Source organism: Echinops telfairi, unplaced genomic scaffold (genome assembly GCF_000313985.2).
Source record: "Echinops telfairi isolate 266 unplaced genomic scaffold, ASM31398v2 ScPeMD7_7467;HRSCAF=8505_1, whole genome shotgun sequence".
In the NCBI taxonomy this organism is placed as follows: Eukaryota; Metazoa; Chordata; class Mammalia; order Afrosoricida; family Tenrecidae; genus Echinops; species Echinops telfairi.
In genome coordinates this window covers 17,774,213-17,787,567 of record NW_022111368.1, presented here as the reverse complement: position 1 = coordinate 17,787,567, position 13,355 = coordinate 17,774,213, and the positions used below count along the sequence as shown (strand labels likewise).

General features: G+C 41.8%; 1 pseudogene; it reads left to right on the top strand.

Moving 5' to 3' along the window:
• Positions 1-1,385: 1,385 nt before the first annotated feature.
• LOC101656172 lies at positions 1,386-2,018 on the top strand (annotated as a pseudogene).
• The last annotated feature ends 11,337 nt before the right edge of the window (positions 2,019-13,355 follow it).

Sequence of the window (13,355 nt, the reverse complement as noted above, 5' to 3'; positions counted from 1 at the left end):
AAATACCAGCAGAGTTACCCGTAGTGGACTCTAGACTAGGGGTCCTCAAACTTTTTAAACAGGGGGCCAGTTCACAGTCCCTCACACCCGTTGGAGGGCCGGACTATAGTTTAAAAAAACAAAGAAACCTATGAACAAATTCCTATGCACACTGCACATATCTTATTTTGAAGTAAAAAACAAATGGGGCAAAAACACCCGGCAGGCCGGATAAATGTTCTTGGTGGGTAGTGGGCTGTAGTTTGAGCACTCCTGCTCTAGAATAAGATAGACTAGGAAGAAATGTCTGGCAATCAAATTCCAAAAAACCAGTGAAAACCCTGTGTATCACAACAGAATATTACTTGATACAGGACTAGGAGATGAGACTTGGGACAATGGTGGACTTGGCACGACTTGGCAAGACTCGTTATGTCATTTATGGAGTTGCCATGACTCAGAGCTGCTGGGAGACAGCAGCAACCTATTTTTAGTGTAAGTGTGTGTATTTGCAATTTGGGGACCAAACCAAAAACTCACTGCCATCGAATAGATTCCAACTCACAGCGACCTGACAGGACAGGGTAGAACTACCCCCATGGGCTTTTGAGACTGTACCTCTCTACAGGAATAGAAATCCTCCTCTTTCTCCTGCCGAGCACCAGGGCTCATATTAAAAGTTATTATTTACCTGAAACGATAAGTTAACAGAGCATCCTGTGTTTTATTTTATTATTATAGTGAGAACACCCACTGTAAAAGTGGATCGAATGGAATGTGGTTTGAGTCCAGAGCAAAGAGATAAAATCTGCCAGAATGAGTCAAGTGCATTCCTCGACGATATTCGAATAGTAAATACTGCCTCACAACTCTGAGATCGATGTTACTACGATCTCATTTCATTTTTCAGAATGGGGAAATTGAACCAGGGGCGTGGGAACTTGCCCAGGCCATTAAACTGGTAAGTCTCTGTGCTGAGATTTGAATGCACAGTCTAAACTCTTAGTTCCGCGCTTAAGTCTTATGCTATATGTTCAGTGCTTCTAATAATCTATTTACATAGTTTGTTGTTCAAAGCACTTTCAAATCTGTCAGCTTACAGTTCTTTGGCCCAACAATGTTATCAGATTAGTTTGATATTATTTTCCCCCAGTATATGTCAGGGCACAGAATCTTATAAAGAGTAGGTAAACTGCCTTTAGTAACAGCGTATCTGTAACAGGGGTCAAACTGGAATTCCTAGATCAGGCCGAGAGCCTAAGAACTCCACTGTGCAAAGAGGGTGCCTATGTCTAATACAATAAAGTTAGACCAAATGGAAGAAAGTCCAAATGGTGACATGACATTTATTATTCATGTAAAGCAGTGGTTCTCAACCTGTGGGTTGTGGCCCCTTTGGGGGTCGAATGACCCTTTCACAGGGGTCTCCTAAAACCACCAGAAAAACACATATTTCTGGACGATGCTTCCAGCATCTCTCCAGTGGCCACTTGTGGGAGAACACTGAGGCAAACCGGCTGGTGATATGACAAAGATGTACACAGGGAAAGGTCTTTGGTTCCAGACCACGTGATCACATGCCTATGGTGTTGGCGCTGGAGACTAGGAGCAGCCAGCACCGGCGACTGACGATCTCCCTAGCGCTTAAGTACAGGCTGAAGCCCTGGGCAGAATCTGTGAGCTGCATCTAATGATCACTCTGAGCATTCCGTTTGACACGTTCAAAGACCGTCTTAGCCGATGTTGGATGCACCCTCCTAGTGGCAGGGTATCTAACCTGACTTCAGTGCACCTCACGTACACAGCGTTGATGATATCAGTGGTGAACCATTAGTCCAGCAGAAGAAGATAAACCCGAAGCAGTTGCGGCCAGGCTAAGGCAGTACAAGGATGTGGCTAAGCCAGTCGTTGAGCTCTTCAAGAGCGGAGGAGGAGTGCTTCGCCAATGTTCCCAGATGGAGACTAACAAACTCTGGCCCTATGTGTACACACTCTTCTTGAACAAGATCACAACTATTGAATCCAAAGAAGCCTACTGAGGCTACCTGATGGAAGAATCCAGAAAACGTGATCATTAATTCAATTGTGTGTGAAGTCGTATTGCCAGGTCCAAATGAGAAGCTCGCCCTACAGCTTGCGGTGTCTTTCCTGGTCTCTGTGGGGAACTGGCAGGTGCAAACTAAGGAGTAGAAAGAGTTAACGGAGAAGCTCTCTCTAGTAGCATACTCCATGGTGTTGGCCACTGGTTCTGTCCCTTCCAAGGCTGTGGGACTACAGCACCAGCAGGCCTGAGAACGCCAACAACTATAGCGCAGGCTTGGTCCCTGGTATGTGCTCTGCTGGGCACAGTGGGATGGAAGCCAAAATGTGGTCTCAAAGGTTGCTTCTCTGCTCTGCAGTGACTGGGCCCGCCGTTCACTCTCCCCTTTGCAGACCTCCTGGAATGAAATGATTTGATTTTTACTAATTTTATTAGATGGCATTATTTGTACATCTCTTTGATCTCTTTTGAGGCAAATACTGACAGTTGTTGCTTTGATCCCTCTCTGATTTCCTTTTCTAAGAGCTGAGAGCAGGGAGATCATAACTCATACAAAATTGTATTTTGAAAATGCTGCTAAATATGGATGCCGACAGTGTGTTTCTCGTGCAAGTGACCCAAGCATGTTATATAACATATTTAGCAGCATTTTCAAAATACAATTTTGTTGTCTTGAGTAAAAAGCTAAAACAGTCTGCTAGTCCTGTAATTTCATAGGATCTTATTATTTTATGTATGAGTTATGATCTTTTAATATTCATGTTTTTTGAAGATTTCCTAAGAGACTTTGGAGGCTTTTATTTATTTATTTCACACAATAAAAGGAGCCAGTCAGTCCATGAGAATCCAAGCAGTTATTTTAGATCCTCTGCATAGCTCAGTTCTTGGAGCAGGAAGAGATCTACATAGGGGATAGCAGATGGCCTGTCTTGATTGCTAAAACTTTTAATATCTGAATAAAGCAGCTATCTTGACATGACCCCTGATGGATGACTTTGGGGTTCGGGAAGAGCATTATATTTGCATGCTCCTCAGCCCAGTGATTTTCACGGTGGAATGAGGAGGCGGTGCAAATTGTATACTCATAGAAAGCTGCTGGTAGATAGATAATACACCCTTGTCTTAATTTAGTTTTTTCCAGAGACAACGGACTTGTATGCAGATAACTTGTTTACGGAGCCTTTGTGTTGTGGCGCCATATCCATTTGTGGTTATGTTTGAACCCATGTTTCAGCCATGGGGCCAATCCCGCTCATTGATGATCTTCCTCTTTTTTGATGTCTTTCTACTTTACTAGGCATGTTGTCCTGATAACATGTCCAGGGGCACTGGTGGCATAGTGGTTACACATTGGGATGTGATCCACAAGGTCAACAGTTCAAAACTGAACTTTCTTCTCCATTAAACAGTTACAGTCTCTGAAACCCACAGGGCGTCCCTATAAGTCAACAACGACTCAATGGCAATACGTTTAGCTCGGTTTGGATAACATGTCCAAAGTATGTTAAGACAACGCCTCACCATTCTTTCCTTTAAGGAGCGCCCTTTCCGTGTCACTGTTGATTCTTCTGGAAGTCCAAGACACTGTCAATATTCTTCACCAACACCACAAGTTCAAAGGCATCAGTTCTTCCCGAGTCGTCCTTGGTCATTGTAGATGAGGTGACTGAAAAATACCATCACTTGGATCAGGCATACTTTAGTTCTCAAAATGACAGCCTTGCTCTGTGATATGTCAAGAGGTCCTGCACAGCACATTGGCCCATGTAATCTGTCATTGGAGTCTTGACCGCTGTGCTGCTTCCATGAGCATTGGTTTGGGATCCAAAATAAACGGAAGTGGTCCGAGGGAATGCTGCTGAGGACAGCGGGCAGGAAAGGGAATGTCGTCACCATCAAGCCAGTTACACATGGGAACCTGCAGCTTCTTCCTGATGGGAAAGTGGTATTCTTTGAAGGCTTCTCCTCGGGGTGAATTCTCTGGCACTTCAGGCCTGGCAATCAGCACAGGTGCCTGCTGCCTGAGAAAGCCCTCAGGTGGTTAGGGGTTGGGAGTAATGCACTAGACTGGAAATGCCTAAAGGTTTACAGGGCAGTGACCACCGCCAGCCCTCTCTTCTCAGCAGTCGACTATGTCTGTCCGTCCATCCATCCATCCATCCATCCATCCATCCATCCATCCATCCATCCATCCATCCATCCATCCCTCTGACTAGATATTTAAGGTGCCATCCTGTGTATAGTAGAAAGGCATAGCTTCAGATGTGCCAAGGCAGGGAAGAAATCGGGAGGCCTCCTTCCACTACTGGCTGAGTTGGCTGAGCCATGACCGGAATGCTGCACTTTGTTCTTTGTTATCAGCCTCAACCTTTGCTGAAGTTAGCACAGTTCTAACCCCACTTGAGCACCAGAGAAAGATCACACACTGAGAGCTTTGACTTTCTATCTTCCACGGTGGCCGCGCACACCTGCCTTCTTAATTTTTTCCTATCCTACTTTTTTCTGCACATATATGTATAACATGCTCTGATTTTTATTTCTAATTCACGCCACACCACTTGCTTATTGTCACCAGATTGTCCTCTCAGCCATCAGCACTTGTCACATTCCCTGTCTGACAAGGACTCAGCTTGGTCCTAACTACAGAGCAATTAGTCTTGTACTCATTGATGTCACAGGGTGTCACACATCATGTTTCTGCAGCAGATGGTTCAGAATGATATCCGTAAACTCCTCCTCCTGGGACACAGGCCTTTTCTGGAGGTTAATGGGATCCTCGGGGAGGACAATAGCACATTTCTCCTTTTGCGATGCTCCCTGGTAGCGTATCACGTGTGTGGCAGGATGTGAATGTTTTGCCTCCAGGATTCAGCCAACCATTTTGTTACTTGTTGAATGAATGTATGTCAGTGTGTCTTGCTTTTCTCAGCAATAGTCACTGGGTAGGAATACCCACTTCTCACCCTCTCGTTTGTTTTCCTACTTCAGAGGTAACCAACATATTGCACTTTACAAAACAAGAAATGGAAATTCAGAGGGAATCAGAGAGTGTCCAATGATACAGGGGTCTGGTTGAGATTAAATGATGTGTCCAATGATACAGGGGTCTGGTTAAGATTATTATTGAACATGGAGTCCAAGAACTTATGAAAACATCCAAGAGTACCTCCCACGTGACAAAGCACTGCCATCGAGTTGACTCTGACTCATACAGGACCGTACAGGACAACCGTACAGGACAGAGTCGAATGGCACCTGTGTTTCAGAGACAGACCGGAGTGCCCAGGGGGTTCCAACCACTGACCCTGTGGTTCCCCACCCAATCCTTAACCCAACACACTGGCAGGGAGCCTTTGCTCTGCACCCAAAATATGAGTCAATATATTCTCTTTCTTAGGGTTTTGCTTTTGAACCATGAAATACGCTTATACAGTGAACCCTCACCACTTCGCGCTTCGACTTCTGCGCCTTCACTCTATCACGGTTTTTGCGTAACGGCACCCACTGCCTACACCCGCTCCTTCAGAGGAAAAATACGGCGACCCACCTGTAGAGTGCATCCCTTAAGTCATTTCATAGGCTATTGATTACAATATTTGTAAGAACTATGTATAATAATACTGTATGTGAAATATGTAATACTGTAAACTAGATGCCATAAATAATATAATAAATAATAAATGATAATTGTAACGTCCAAAATGTTTTACTGTATTTTCCCTTTTTCGTTTAATAAATTGGGTAATACAAGTGTAATGGTGACTAAAGGGTGTTTTTTCATGTCCTCTATGCTCTAACTACGAAAATATTTGATTTACAAATAAGGAATCCTACTTTGCGGAATTTCATTTATCACGGTAGGGTCTAGAACCGATTAACCGCGATAAACGAGGGTTCACTGTACTTTTGTTCCAGTTCCTGTTTACTTTGAATAAAATCCGTCAAGTCCTAACTATCGTGGGGAGTTACACAATGAATGTGTATCTTTGTTAGATCAGCACACCCTTTTCCTTTCCTAGTTTTTGAGAGAATATGTAATATTTGTATGTTATTCTCTGGGCCCAGTGTCTGATCCTCAGTGTGCTTCAGCTTTAGTTCTACAGATAACTGCTCTCAATATTCATGGACAGTCCTTTTCCAAGCCTAAAGGGTCACTCGGGGTCACAGAAGAGGCTCTATGGCAGTGGGTTTGAGTTTTGAGGACCCATCAGGTCTTGGTGGGCTAAAGTCCAAGCCCAAGAAGTGTCTTCAAGAAGACTCATGGGAATTAGTTGAGGGTGCCCCACCCCATGTCTAAAATGAGTTATCTCTACCTTTTATATTTGGAAGGCGCCCTGGTGGTAGGGAGGTTATGCACTGAGCTGCTAACTGCAAGGTTGGCAGTTTGAACTCGGAGAAAGCTGGAGTTTCCACTCCTGTAAAGCCTGGCGGCCTAGAAACTCACAGGGGCCCTTCCGAGCTCTCCTGAAGCGTTGCTATGACTCACATCGATGGCTGTCAGTTTGGAGTTTTGTGTGTTATTTTTATTTGGAGGACAGTTTAGGGTTACATTTTCTTTATTTGTGTACTTTATGGATATTGCTTTACTGCCTTTTAGCATTGAATTTTGTGGCCCAAAATTTTTTACTCTTTTGTAAGTGATTATTTATTACTTCCTCATCTACCCCTTCTCTGAACCAAGAAGGGTGTAGGAAGCTTGCTGCTGCGGGTCTGCTCAGTCACATTTCTCCCACCATTGTGACAAGGCAGGGTTATAAGCCTTCTCTTTCAGGGTGGGTCCCTTACTTCCACAGTCTATAGTGTTACGGTACATCCTGAGTTCTGCCTCTGCTGGGTCTTTTCCATTAGCCCATTCTTTTACGATGTCTTTGCCTTAACGTGACTTCTGCTTTGGGTATTCCTTCTAGGTCATTCATACTCCATGAGATTCACTCTTTTAAAATATACACTCGAATGTGTTTTGGGATATACTCACAGAATTGGGCAGACATCAGACATCCCCACTGTCTGACTGTAGAACATAAACTTAACTCTCCAAAAAGGATCCGCATCCTTCAGGAGTTGCGTCTCATCCTCACCTTCCTTGGCAACCACTAACCTGCGTGCCATTATGGAGTGTCTTATCCCAGCCATCAGGTGCCATCGTGCCTGATGCATTGGGCTGGTAAGTTCAAAGGTCAGCAGTTTGGCATCACCAGCCACTCCTTAGGAGAAAGGCAAGACCTTCTATTGCTGTAGAGCTAACCCCCAGGGGCAGTTCTCCTCTGACCTATCAGGTTGCTTCAGGTCAGATTCAATGACAGTGAGTTTTCGTTTTTGGAGACATTTCATGTAAGCAAAATGATACAACATGTGCACATTTGCATCTTTAGCTGTTAGTCTGTGCCTGGTAAGTTTTATTTCACCTAGTATGATAGTTTCAACCCTGTTGCAATATGTATAAAGACTTCATTCTGTTTTAGAGCCAAGGACTCCCCTATGTGGCTATACCATCCTGGAAATCCATTCACCAGTTGGTGAACAGCTGGGCTATTTTCTCTTTGGGCGATGATGAATGATGTTTCCATGAGCATCAATGTGCAAGTTTTTGTGTGAACATGTTTTCATTTCTCCTGGGTATATTCTTAATAGTGGAAATGCTGCATGCTATGTTAACTGTTTAACATTTAAAGCACAGCCCATGAGTGTTTGACTTTGTCAAATGCTTTGGTTACTACCATTGGTGAGATAATGCATTTTTATCTCAATTTGGTTGTGATCTTATATCTTGTTGGGCTAGATTTTCTAATATTTCATTTAGGATCTTTTTGCATTAATATTCATGAAAAAAGATGATCAGTACTTTTCATGCCATGTAATAATCTCGGGTTTTGGTATTTAGATTATGCCTTTTAAGTATCTAGTTCACTCTCTATTTTCTGGGGAACGTATGCAAGATTTCTGTTATTTCTTCCACCAGTATTTGGAAAAATCCACAGGTGGAGCCACCAGGCCTGATGATGGCTTTCTCACCACATTCAATTACTTCAATAGATAGAAAACCATCAAGATTTTTTGTGGTTTTCCTTATATTTGTTTAGGAAAACAATTTCTCAAAGATCTTGTCAATTCCATTTGCTGTCACTGAGATGTTTTAGTGCTCAGCACTTCATATTGAATTGTTATTCCCATCTAGTTATTTTGTCATTTTTATTGTGCCTTTTCTTTGTATACTATACACCTCTGATGGCCTTGTGTGAATTTTCCACTCTTTTACCTTTTGGGAGCTCATATCACATTTCCTTCTGAGTTATCTTTCAGTTGTCTAATTCTAGTTTTTATTTGTTTCTAATCTGGTGTTTAAGGAGCCCCGGTGGTGTCGTCGTTCAGCACCTGGCTGTGAAGCAGAAGGTCCGCTGATCAAAGCCATCGCCATCCAGTAGGAGGAAGATGAGGCAGTCTATTTCTGTGAGGGTTACAGCCTCGACACCCTAGGGGGAACTCGACTTTGCCCTTTAGGGCCATTGTGCTTCTGAATTGTTGATGGAATTGGTTTAGTTTGGTACAATCTGACGTTGAACCCATTTACATAATTGAATAATGTATTTCTTACTTATAGAATTTTACTTAGAAGAAAATGAAAAAATTAAAAAGGAATCTCATATATATTTAAATTTCAGACATTTTGCTAAAATTCTCTACCTTCTCATTTACCTACTTGAACAGGTCAATCACAGTTAGTTGACTCTGTGCCTATTACGTTTTAATATCTGAATTTCTTCCGTTTCTTTCAGTGTCTGCTTCCCCATCTCCACCCACTCCCTCTTTAGCTGTCAGGCACTCTCATTCTGTTATCTTGTTTTTCATAACTGCTGGTTACTTTGTATGCATAATTGTAATTAATTGGAGTCTCTGTGTGATGCTATCTTGCTCAAGAGAGGATTTAATTTTACTACTTACACCTGGGCGAGTCTCTTCCTAGAATCAGAGATTGTGCTTCTTTGAAGCTGGGTTTTATTCTCTGTGGGGCTAGCTTATTTATGCCACCTCTCCTCTTTCAGACAGATGTACCTTTTGGAAACTAGAATGCTTGAGTATTTATCTACTCAGTCTTCTCACTCTAAGGCCCCAGGGTTGTGTTTAATTACGCTCATTTCCCGGCTGCTGCTCTCAGCTCCCTGCGCCTCTGTCTCTGCTTTCTAACCGGCAGAGATAGGAAGGAGAAAAGTCAGAATCAACAGCAGGCTGACTTTTCTGGATTCTTCTCTCTCAGGGATCATCACAGAGATGATTTTTTTTATTTTGCCCAGTTTTTCTACTTGTTCATAGTGTATTCTGTTGAGTTTGAAAAAAGTTACTTCGCCATGTCAGAAGTAAACATCACAAATTCTCGCTAGAATAACAGTATGAATTATAGGTGACGTATCTTTACTAAGTACCTCAATTATTGGAGTGTTTACAATCTCAGGAAAAGATAGATTTGATTCTATGATTACAATTTTACTTTGAGTAATGCTTATTTAAACAATGAGAAAGACAGTTTTCATTGTGAGCAAAAGAATATATTTATGAAAGGGTGGAGACTTCTCATGCCTTTCTGGCATAATAACAAGTAAATGCCGAACTATTAATTGGACAATAACAGGTTACTATTAAACGCTCTACTCATTATTTACTCTCTACTATTGTAAACTAACTTTCCCCAAATTCACTCTGGAACAGTTGGCACACAAGTCAAAACAAACCCAAATTATTTATGTAAGAAATGAATCAGATACCAGCTGGTTGCTATGTTTTTGTTGACAGGAAATGAGTATGTATTGAAATTTTGTTTCCTAAATAATGATGCGCATTTTTGCAGCATGAAAAATGTCACTAAAAGCAACTTTAGAGTATAGACCTTTCATTGTTTTCAGCAGTGCTGATCTTTACCACATGTACAGCTTTATTGCATTCTGTCTAAATCTTACATTTATGGGTGGGTTCCTAGTGTCGGGTCTTACTGTTATACAATAAGATTACAGCCTCAACCAGTGATCTCTGATTCCCAAACATAAATTTCCTTCCCTTCACTGAGCTAATAGTCCCATCTCATCTAAACCCAACCCAACCCAACCCAACCCAAACCATGCTAACTCCCTGCTATTGAGTTGATTCCAACCCATAGCAACCCTATAGCAACTCTAACTCTTTAATGGAGTAGAAAGTCTCAACTTTTTCTTTGGGGATGGACGGCTGGAGGTTTCAAATTGCTGACCTTGCAGAGTGAAGACCAATGTGTAACCACACCATCATCAAGTCTCCTTATTAGGTCAACCTAGATTTTTTCATTTTATTAGTAAATATTGAAATGCTTATCAGATAAATTATTGATGATACATGATTCAAAGATTCGATTCTAAATGGTTTAAAATGCTTAGAAGGAAATAGCTACCTTGGATCAAGGTAATAAGAACCTGAATTACTTTTTGGACACTAATATTATCCTTAACAGATGGACTTCGATAAAAGGAGAGAAATTTTGCTTGCATTATACTCTGATGATTTAAATATATTGATCTTAAACTTGTGTAAAGTCCAACATGTGTCTAAAAGGCGAGATATCATTCTGTTTCTTTCTTGACTTATATAAAACAATTTAAAAGTGATGGTTCACTTTTGAAATGGTGATTCCAAAATTCAGTGTTAAGTTCTTATCAATGTCTAAGTTTTTGAGTCTTTCAGAATGATAAAGTGTTTTTGGTTTTTTTTTGTAAAAGAGAAGTACCCTTTAAAGCTGTGCTGTCTGTCCAATATGGCCGCCAACCACCCATGCCAGTGACTACTGAGCACAGGCAAAGTGGTGAGAGCGCATTGAGATGCACTGTGGGTGTAAACCTCACACCAGATTCCAAAGGCTTGGTGCCAAGAAAGAATGTAAGATGCCACATTAAATTGCTTTCATATTAGCTATGTATTGAGGTGACACTGTACACCTAGTGGGTTAAAAAAATCTCATTGAATTGTACCTGTTTCTTTTTACTTGTTAATGTGATGATTAGAGTATTTTAAAATTACATACATGGCTCGCAATATATCTCTTTTGGATGCTGCTGATCTAGAAGCTGAAAGGAAATTAAGGTGCACTTAAGAATGTGAAAATAAATCTCTCCACTTTGAATCATATTATTAAAATTAACATGCTACTAAACACAGAAGTTTGTCTCCCAGAAAAACAGTCCACAGATCCTTGACTTTAGCCCAGGGAAGCCTGACTTCTGGCCCCCAAACTGTTAATAGGTTTGGGCTGTTTAAATTATTTCATCTGTCCCTGTATGTGTGTGTGTGCAGGAGCATGCAACATCCAAGTATTCTTTTGAATCACTGAGTGGGGGAATACAGAGGGGCCTGCTTCAAGTGCCAAAGGACACACCTGTATCTAAGACACGTGGAAAATAACAAGTGTTTCTCCAACATTTTACACATTCTATAGCCGAATCAGATAGTGCTGCATTCACAGAACCACAGTCAAGGCTGGATTTTTATGTAGGTGAGATTATATTAGATGTGCTATGAGAGAGAATAGTGCAGCCACTAAAAGTAGAGACTCTGGGGCCAGATGGTCTCATTTTCAAATTCTGAATTGTTACTGTGCTGGTTATATGACTCTGTGCAGGTGATTTAACTGTTCTTTGCCTCCGTTTCCAGAGCCTTCATAGCTAAGTGGTTAAGGGACCTGATTGATAACCCAGAACGTTGATGGTTCCAACTCACCATCTGTTTCTTTAAAGATTTAAAGCTCAACAAAGCCTTCATCAAAGTGAAGCAAGGACTAAGTCCACATGGAAGAAGCACACCAGCCTGTGTGATCCAAGGATTGTAAGTAATACAATCCAATCCAAAGGAGGGAAGAGTAACAGAGCTTCAATTGTGAGACCTGGTGTGCAGAAGGCCGTGGAGGACAGCGGACACCCCAAAGTCATTTGCAGGCTCCACACATGGACTAAGTCTCAGGTGAATCCCCTCTGACGATAGTTGAGGGCTAGGAATAGCCTTGTTATCAGACAGGGATCATTGAAAAGTGGATTATCATCTGGTGCATCACAGCGGTACAGATGGGAATTGGAAATGCAGGGAATCTAGGACAGATGAACCACTCAGGACCAGGGGTGACAGTGGCGATACCAGGAGGGAAGGGGGGGTGTAGGAAGGGGGGTGTAGGAAGGGGGAATTGATCACAGAGAGCTACATATAACCTCCTCCTCTCTGGGGGATGGGCAACAGAGGGGTAGGTGAAGGGAGACGCCGGGCAGTGTAATATAAGATATAATAATAATTTATAAATTATCAAGGGTGCATGGGGGAGGGAGGGGAAAAGAGGAAAATGAGCTGATTCCGGGAACCCAAGAGGCAAGCGAATTTTGGGAATGATGAGCGCAACAAATGTATAGATGTGCTCTACACAATTGATCTATGTATTGTGATGAATTGTATGAGCCCCAATAAATTGATTTAAAAAAAAAATAAATTAAAAAAAAAAAAGAAAAGTGGATTATAGCAAATACAGTTAGGTTAAAACATAGATAATATCATTTGCGTTCTCTCTTGGTCCATTTAAAAGTTGTTTCAGTTAAAAAACAAAACAAAAAACCAAAGTGAAGGGGGAAATATAGGTGGATTAAGTCTTTGGAGAATTTTATCTGACCATAGACCAGGGGTGTAAATAACTTTGTGATCATGTAGAGTGCATTGGAAAGTGGGTTGTTGCAGGTGTGGTTAAAATTAAATGCCTTTAACACTGTCAGAAAAAAAAGGTTTCTGGGGTCTTAAAGACTTGACTTAAAATAAGCAATCATCTAAGTGAGGTGTCAGCTAAGTCCACTGGGAAGAAGCACGCCATCCTGTGGGACCTAAATATTTTACATTGTAAACTCTGGGACTAGAAAGGACCCGCTGACACCTTGATTTTAACCCAGTGAGGCCTGATTTTGACTTCAGACTTCCAGAACTATAGCAGAATTAATTTTAGTTACTCAAAGCCACTTGTTTTAATAGTTTGTTACAGCAGCAATAGGAAACTAATACAAGCACAGGAGGAAAGTGAAGGCCTGGGACGCTAAAGAACTTCATCAAATCACAGGCACTACATTGTGCCATGCAGTTCACACATAGGTCTCCAAACTCTGTGGATGGAGATGTGTATCCAATACCTCTGAGCGGAAGAGAAGACGTGAGCAAATGAAGGGACATCACAAAAGCAAGGCCACAGTTATTATCCCCTCACCTCGCTGAAGAAACCTCCTCCAGAGGAAAAGCCATCAAATGTTGGACCAATAACTGGCTATGCAAGCGTCAGAGTTCAGAGTATCTAGGATAA